Genomic DNA, 8,327 nt, shown 5'->3' on the forward strand with positions numbered 1-8,327 from the left:
AGGTTTTATATGCTCTTTTTATTGGATGTTAGTAGTCATCAGTATGTTTTTTTTATTCATACCATATCCTCATCAGGTTGTACAACGCGTATATTTTAGGATGGTAAGTGATCCTTTTAAACCTTTGTTGAGTGCTTTGAGCCCGTATGAGTTCTTTCAATTAAGAAGGCAGCAGTTAAAGTGTAACTGATATTCTGTGAGGAAGGTTTTCCAGCAGGGCTCCTGTGCCTAAGTCCTTTTTTAAACCTATTATTTCATACTTGTAAACCTCAGTAAGTGATTCTTAATTGATATCATAAGGACATCTTTTTATATAGTTATTTACCAAACACCTGCCATTTTTGATCCTTGTAAATAATAGCCATTACTTTTACCCAATTGTTTGACCTGTCAGCTTTAGGGTGGTCTTCCCCAACTGTTTTGCTTTCTCCCTTCCTGATTTGCTGAAATTGTTTTTGCTGGCCTTAGGGTACTATGCACTGTTCTACTATTAACCAGTGCTAACATGCTTGTGTTCACTCCATAAAACATGATACTATTGAATTGCACCTGACTGACATATGTAATTTACGTATAAGTCTCTAGCAAAATGGTACACCACATACCCAGGGCCGATATATTAAATGCTACAAGTGGGCCTGAAGCACTTATTGTGCCATCCACTTAAAACATGTCTCAGTTTGCCATTGCAGCCAGTCTGTAGTTTTCAACCGCCAACTCGACATGGCAAAATTAACCCTTTGCCAGGCCTAAAACTCAATTTTTCATTTGTCACCCCTTAGTTAGGCCCTAAATAGCCCATAGAGCAGGGTACATTGCATTAAAAATGGTCTGAATGCACTTTTACATTTTACATGGCCAGTAACCAAAAAGAGACGCAGGCGTTAAAATTGAGCCCGGAACTCCAACGGTGAGTTATAGGGGTTGAAAGTGGGCAAGAGACGTAGACTCGAGAGAACCTCAGACAGACCCACTGAGACTACTATTTTGGAATTTCGGCCGCTAGGTCAGAACTGGTCCAGTAACACCAGATCTGAACCCAATACTCAGTCCAGGCGAATGGAATTGTGCCAGCGATATGTAAACTACACATATGAAGCAGTGATCGAGATTACATTTTGCTCACAGTTCTGACACCTGTAAGCAGCTTCATGTTGTCTCTTAACCATGGTGTGCACTGGTTGATCAACGAATTTGAAAAAGAGAAGACTGAGTGATGTGATCCGTTCCGAGAGGTGTAGCCCTCGTGTGCAGAGGAGCATTGTAGGAACCAGACATGGAGTTAGTGTTCCTGCTCATTCAGGGCATAGGGCTGGCTGTGAACATTCTGACCTTTGTGTGGGACGTGAACTTCTGGTTGGTTTTCATCTTACTCAGAGTTATCTTATGGTCTATCTCGTTTGTATTGAACGTACTCAATGCTTTGGTCACTGGCTTGTTGCGGTGCTGGAATACTGCCACCTACTATGCTTTATATGCGACGGAGATGTTCTGCTGCTCCATTGTCAGTTGTATTCATATTGTGGCCAACATGGGGGCATATCACCAACAACTGCCGATAATTATCGCTAAATGCACTTAGCGCTAGGATAATTATCGCCAGCTATCGCGTGTTTTTATCGCGGAGATAGCGCTACATTGGTGATAGGACAGGGCAGACTTAACCATGATATCCACCTTCCATTGGATATCATGGCTAAGTCAGATGAAAAGTAGGCATAAGTAAAGTAGCGCTAACCTAGGTTAGCGCTACTTTTCTTATTGCTCTGCAGGTTAGCGTGAGGCTTGATAATAGGAGAAATTTCTCTTATCGACATTTCTCCCATTATTCTGGGGAGGAACGCCCACTTTGCCTCTCTTTCGAGATGCAAAGCTGGGCATTAAGGGAACGGGCACTGATGAAAGGATTCACATGATAGCGTGACCTTGCAAATAGGGCGATAAAATTATCGCCGCTTTCGGGCAGAAAACGGCCACTAAAGCGGCGATAATTGTCTTGCTGATATGCCCCATGGTTCGGAGCTTTGTCGCCAGTTTAGGAAGTCACAAAGTGATTGGGCATCTTTCCTCTCACCTTGTCCTCCAAAGTAAAGAAGTTGTGCACAAGGGCGTCATGAATCTCATTCTATCTGGACAATCTGTCCTCAGGCAGACGTGTGATGTGTGCAACATCATTATGAGCCTTGTTGCATATTTTATAAACAACCTTCTCAATACGTGCCTGATCGGAACTCAAAATTTGTTCTCCATTTCTTTGGCTTTGTGGGACGCCATCATGGGCCCATTCCTGAGATTCATGGAACTTCTTGCAGTATTTCTGTCGCACATTTCAAGCAGTGCCCATGCCAGTTGGCATTTGAATTCCTAATATCCACAATCAAAATCTTCCTAGATATATTTTTGTTGAATCTTTATGGTCTAATACTGCTGCTTTTGATTATCACAGTAATTGTCCTTGTGGTGAATCCAGCATTGTCCTGGCGCATCATAGATTTAGTGTCCCGGGACTTCACCACATTGCCATCTCTGCAGGGGTCTGGAGGAATGTTCAGCGCCTGCATTACATGGTTCTCTTAAGCTTTCAAGTGAACATCCGCTCAGATATCTGGCACAGGATAGCAGCAACACTCACAGAATGGGCAACTGGAATGCTGCAGCTAATGCAGGCCATCAAGCTGCACGTGGTACAGTCAACCCAGAAAGGAAAACTGCTCCGGCTGTTGATCTGGGAATTTCTGCTGCTAACCAGGTGGTCCCAGCAGCCCAAAACCGATACCAGACCCCACTTGGAGCGAATCCAGGCCATCAGGAGGGTCCAAGAGGCAGGGACAAGCTGCAATCATTTTCCATTAGAGATGCAGCTGCTCCCTTCTGTCAAAATATCCAGGAACATCCCAAGAAAAGTCTCCAACAAATTGCCCCAGTGTCAAAGAGAACCTGGACCCCGCAACGTAAACCCATGGAAGCTATTGAAAGAACAAGAAGAACGGAAGATATGTGTCATCTGTCAGGACCACACTAAGACGGTTATATGACGTTACAACGAATTCCGTTGCAACGCATGCCTTTACCACGCATGCGTTACAACGGAATTCATTTTCCATGCATCAACTTTACCACGAATATTCCTTTACCTCGCATAGCTTTACAACGATTTTCATTGTACATTTATTCATGGTGAGGGCATACTCGTGTTAAAGGTTATACCTCTCCCCTTACATGACCCTCGGCCCCCACTCCTTATAATTACCCCTGCCCTTAACCCTTAATCTTTTTTTTTTTTAACTAAAATTCCCCTTACCTTTTTAAGTCGTCTCCTCTTCATCTTCATCTTAGTGGGTTACGTCGGTCGTACGTCGTAAAGAGGAAGCGGAAGTTTATTCCAGCTTCCTCTCTAACGACGCAGATTGCTTCAACTTCGGCATTTAAGGTTTGTTTTTTTTTCGGGGGGGGGGAGACCCCCCAACCCCCCTTTTTAATCCCATGCTTGATTTTTTTATTTTTGGGGGAGACCCCCAACACCCCCCTTTTTTTTGTATTTACCACACATGCCTTTACTACGTTTCTCGTAGTAAAGGTATGCGTGGTAAAGGCTGTCGTTGTAACCACGCATGCGTTGTTATGCATGCGTGGTAACGGTTTTCGAGGAAACGGCCGCGTTGTAGTGGCCGTTTCCCACTAAGACAGTTCTGCTGCTTCCATGCCGACATCTCTGTCTGTGCTGTGACTGCACCAAACTCCTATTGCAGCAACCAATCTACCAGCGCAACTGCCCTATGTGTAGGCAAATTATTCTACAAACATTAAACGTGTATCTATAGAGCCTTCTCTTTAAAACCTATTGTGGATTATTGCACACCGGCCTCAAAGGCCACCATATGATCCAGGGAGTACATGTGAGCTGTGAGCTTTTGACATAGGCTTGTACTAGTCACTGCACCTAACAATCATGTAAAGACAGCGGCGGAGGAATGTTCAACTTCTGGAAGGCTTTTTCTACTTATGCCATCCAATGCAGGGAAAATTATTCTTCGCGCCATAAAATGTATGTTGTGAACTGTGATGCAGAAACTGCTCTGCTTTAACTATGCATTTTACATTCCCAGAGTTGGACACCCGCTCCAGCAAGGAATTCAGCAACATTTTTTATTTAAATGACTCGTGCCCTGATCAGCTTTTCCAAATTTTGTAAATGTTTTTACGTGTGTCTTCGGAAGTGTTTGATGTTCTACTACAGTGAGTAGCCATACAAGAAAGGAGAGTGAGTCTCAAGTTGATAATAGCTGCACCAAATTATTGCTAAAGAATGCGCTCATTCTTTCTCTTCTCTTTTCAATATATATATATTTTTTTTAATCAAGGTTTTTTTCTTCATTGTATTAGTCGGAATGTTACCACTTACACCATTTCCCCTTAGTTCTACCCTACTCTCTCAGGTTTATTACATGCACTGTCCACGTTCCCCAGCCAAAGAGCTGTATGGAGGGATTGGTGAGCCGAAAGTAGCAGTCTTCATGCAGTTCCACTTGTGAACAGAGGGGTGCCTGCTCAGCCTCGTGCTTTTGAAGGCAGACTTTTCCTTTTAAACATCGTGTTGCCACACCTTAGTGCTCACTCCAACAGTGGGGACTTTCCCAAGTAAAGTAGGCATTATGCTTGTGAAAATGAGCAAAAGGTTTTATCGTAGTTAATTTTGTGACTCAATGTATAATACGTCAATTTGTTTAATGTTTTTTGATTTTGACAGTGGGTAACAGTGTTGACAATGTTTTGTAAACGAATTATCGATTGAATAAAGCACGACACACGCGCAAAAAAATAAATTAATTAATTTGACATGGCCAGGTAGTCATAAACTCATCAATTCGTTGTCACTACTGTGAGACCTACCTCTTCCATGGGATAACATTTGGTTGCATTCAATAAGTGATACCTTTTGTTTTGGGGTAGCAGGTAGGAACATTAAGGTTGGTATCTAATGAATTGTAATTTAATATCCTCTTCAATGGTAAAGTCAGATTTAAAATCATTATTCGGCATACACCACTTTTAGAAAGTTAAATGCACAGAATACCTTGCCTGAAAATATTTACCCAACAATAATTGATTCATAGTGACCAAGAAATGTAACTAGCATGACCACTTACTCATTGCGTAATAGTAATTTAACAATTTTGATCATTTGCTGATGCTTCTGCAATACGCCGTCACTTTGCTAAACAAAGTCCTGCTGAAATGTAAAACTACAAAACAGAAAGCAAGCAACTACATTGTGTACTGGTGAAACTTACACCATCAAAGGCACTCACTACGGTCTTGCTCGGAAGAGCGGACAGGGATTGAAAATCTATAACTGGAGGACTGTGACAAAAAGCAGATTACAGACTTTGTAAACAGAGAGAGCTTGATCAATCTAGCAAAATACAGCTGACAATGAATCAGCTACAATGCTTTGAGGAATTGGATGCCAAGAAAACGGATCAAAGCAACTAATATAACTTTATGTTTGGACAGCCCAGCACAGTCTCAGAATTGTGAATTTGCCAAATAGACAACAATCAAGCATTTACTGGACACTACAAAAAAAGAAAATGTGCGCTAGCTAATTTTATCTTAAAAGACAGGTATAGATGAATACACCAAAGTAGAATTGTACCCAATTCTCAGTCCTGAGGAGACCCTAAAACAACAGGGGTCGAAACGCGTTGACTACCAAGCATTAGGGTGCTATGGAAGTGTCAGCCTTTGATGGGCGACCTGTGTGATTGATTTGGTGCCTTTTATAGGCTAAAATAATAAGGTGTTTTAACCCCTGATGCTATATTTATTTATTTATTAAAACATTTTGGATAGTGCGAATATGCCCCAAGTGGGTATCAGATGCTTCACATGGGGGCTGAGGGGATACAGGTCGATAAGGCTCTTAGGCAATATGCATCAGGAGCAATATTGACATGAATAAGGGTGAAAGTGAGCCGTGACAGAGGTCAGGTAGTAGTTATGACAAATTACATTAGGAATAGCAATAACACAATAGCAGGCAATACAGGACTGTAGCATAGGGCAGTTGGTAACACATTACACAAAAACTGGCTGGGCGGTGAGGGAGGCTACTAGTTCAGCGAACTGTTCATCAGTAGAGCCTTCACTTCCCTTTTGAATGCAAAAGTTGATTTAATCAGTCTTGTATCAACCGGTAGGAAGTTCCAGATTCTCGGGGCAGAACCGGAAAAGTGCATTTGTTAGTTTTAAGTTTTTTAAATTTCTCTGGCTTAAGGAAAAGAGTACTGGTGCTCCTTGAGGCCCGAACACTACCAGATAGTACGAGCTTAGTTTTTCAGGTATAGAGAGGTGTTGAACTGAAGTGCTTTATGGGTCATACAGGCAATTTTTAACTGTATCCTTGCCTCAAATGGGAGCCAGTTGAGTGATTTCAGATCCAGCAAAATGTGGTTGTATTTCATGGAGCCAGTGATAAGTCTAGTCACAGCATTCAGAGATGCTCTGAGTGGGGTTAGGCTGAGTTTAGGGAGACCGCATAGAGTGGCACTGCCGTATTCAAGTCTTGAAATGACAAGTGCTTGCACCGCCGATTTGAAGTCATCTTATGGGAGCTAAGGTTTGAGTTTTCTTAGGATGCTAAGATGGTAGTTCGCTCCTTTGGTCGATGCTATGATGTGGTCTTGCATGTTAAGATTCTTACCTAAAACAACACCCAATAATTTAGTAGAGTCAATGATGTGTGGTGTGCAGATGAGAGCGGTGAGGTTTGTGAGGAAGTTCACTACAGTGGGGGTTTGCCTAGTGGGTGAAACGAGGAAGAATTCAGATTTAAGAGCATTTAGTTTGAGGTGGTTGGAGGTTAACCAGTTTAGGATTTTGTGCAGGGTTCCGTTGAGAGACTGCATATCTTCTGGTGAAGATAGTTTCATGTACAGTTGGGTATCATTCGCATACATGTGATATTCGATGTTGTAATTTTTGAGGATTACAGTCAGTGGTTCCATGAAAAGGTTGAAGAGTGTAGAGGAGAGTGAGGAGCCTCGTGGAACACCAAGTGTGCAGAGACTGGAGTTGCACAGAGTGTGATTGGATTTGACTCTTCGTGTTCTGTTGTTAAGGAAGGAGGCAAAGCATTTAGGGACAGTGCCTGAGAGTCCCATCCTACATATATACTTGTTTGAGTACTGATAAGAATACAAATTACAACTCCCATTGTAAGAAAGTCACAAATTGGTACATTTTAAAGTGTTTTCTTATCGCTACATTTGTATATTTTTCACATTTTTTATTTTAGGTGCTATTTTTAATTTTCAACGTAAAAAATTCACATCTCCGTTTCTACTGACTGGATTTTTTCATTATGGTGGCAAATGCGTTATTAAATTAGTGTGGCATTTTGCTTGTATGGCTCTGCCACTTTATTGCTGTTTACTTACTACAGAAATACTTTACACATTGCTCTCAGTTAAGCCTGATTGCTTTAGTGCCAAGATACCAAAGGGTTAAGCAAAGGTTAATTTAGTGACTTTTTGTGTTCCAGCTGAGATTGTTTGGTCACACTGAACCAGGACAAAGTCATAAATTCAGCTTGACTGTGATGGAGAGCGGGCCAGATGCAGGGGCCAGGTTAGCCCTGCTGAGAAATTGTACTTATATCCTTGATGTGAGGCATTGTATTGCGATGCGTCGGTTCTGATGAGGAGCTATGTGGCCTGTGATTTGAGATCCTAAGTTGAGCTGAGTGAAGCTGCAATGTTTAGGAGCTGCGATGAGAGGTCCTGTGTTAAGTTGCGTCTGGCTGAAACGGTTCCAATGAGGCTGTCAACCATGATGTTCTGCTATACAAGATCCTGCTTTGATTTGCGTCACACAGTCTTGGGTTTACTGGAACCCTCAGTTATGAAGGGAGGAGTACACAATGATGCCAGCCAAGGGTCCAGTACCTGGGGGTCACTTCTCGGGGATCCGGACTCACTCCAGAAAGAGGCAAACAGTAGGAGTCGAGGCCGGTCCGCTTGCAGGTCCAGGCATGTCCAGTTACAGCAGGTCAACTAGGCAGTTGCAAGGATGCCTTTGGCGCTTGTATTGTCCTTTTAGCTCATAAATGTCAGCCAACTGACAATTAGAGTCACTCAGGTAAGCCAGGGAGCTAAGCATGTCAAATCTTCTTTCTTAGATAGCAGGGCACTCCTCAAGCAGCATGACCACCTCAGGAAACAGCAGGACAGTCTTTTGGTATCGGGTCAATCCTTCTTCTGTAATACTACTGGTCTTTGGAGAACAAATATTTATACCTTGTGCCATCCGTGAATGTCGGGGAATTC

At 42.4% G+C, this 8,327-nt stretch overlaps 1 pseudogene; it reads left to right on the top strand.

Moving 5' to 3' along the window:
- Positions 1–1,276: 1,276 nt before the first annotated feature.
- Positions 1,277–3,821, top strand: LOC144782688 (E3 ubiquitin-protein ligase RNF26-like; annotated as a pseudogene).
- The last annotated feature ends 4,506 nt before the right edge of the window (positions 3,822–8,327 follow it).

This window comes from Lissotriton helveticus, chromosome 9 (assembly GCF_964261635.1).
Source record: "Lissotriton helveticus chromosome 9, aLisHel1.1, whole genome shotgun sequence".
NCBI lineage: Eukaryota > Metazoa > Chordata > Amphibia > Caudata > Salamandridae > Lissotriton > Lissotriton helveticus.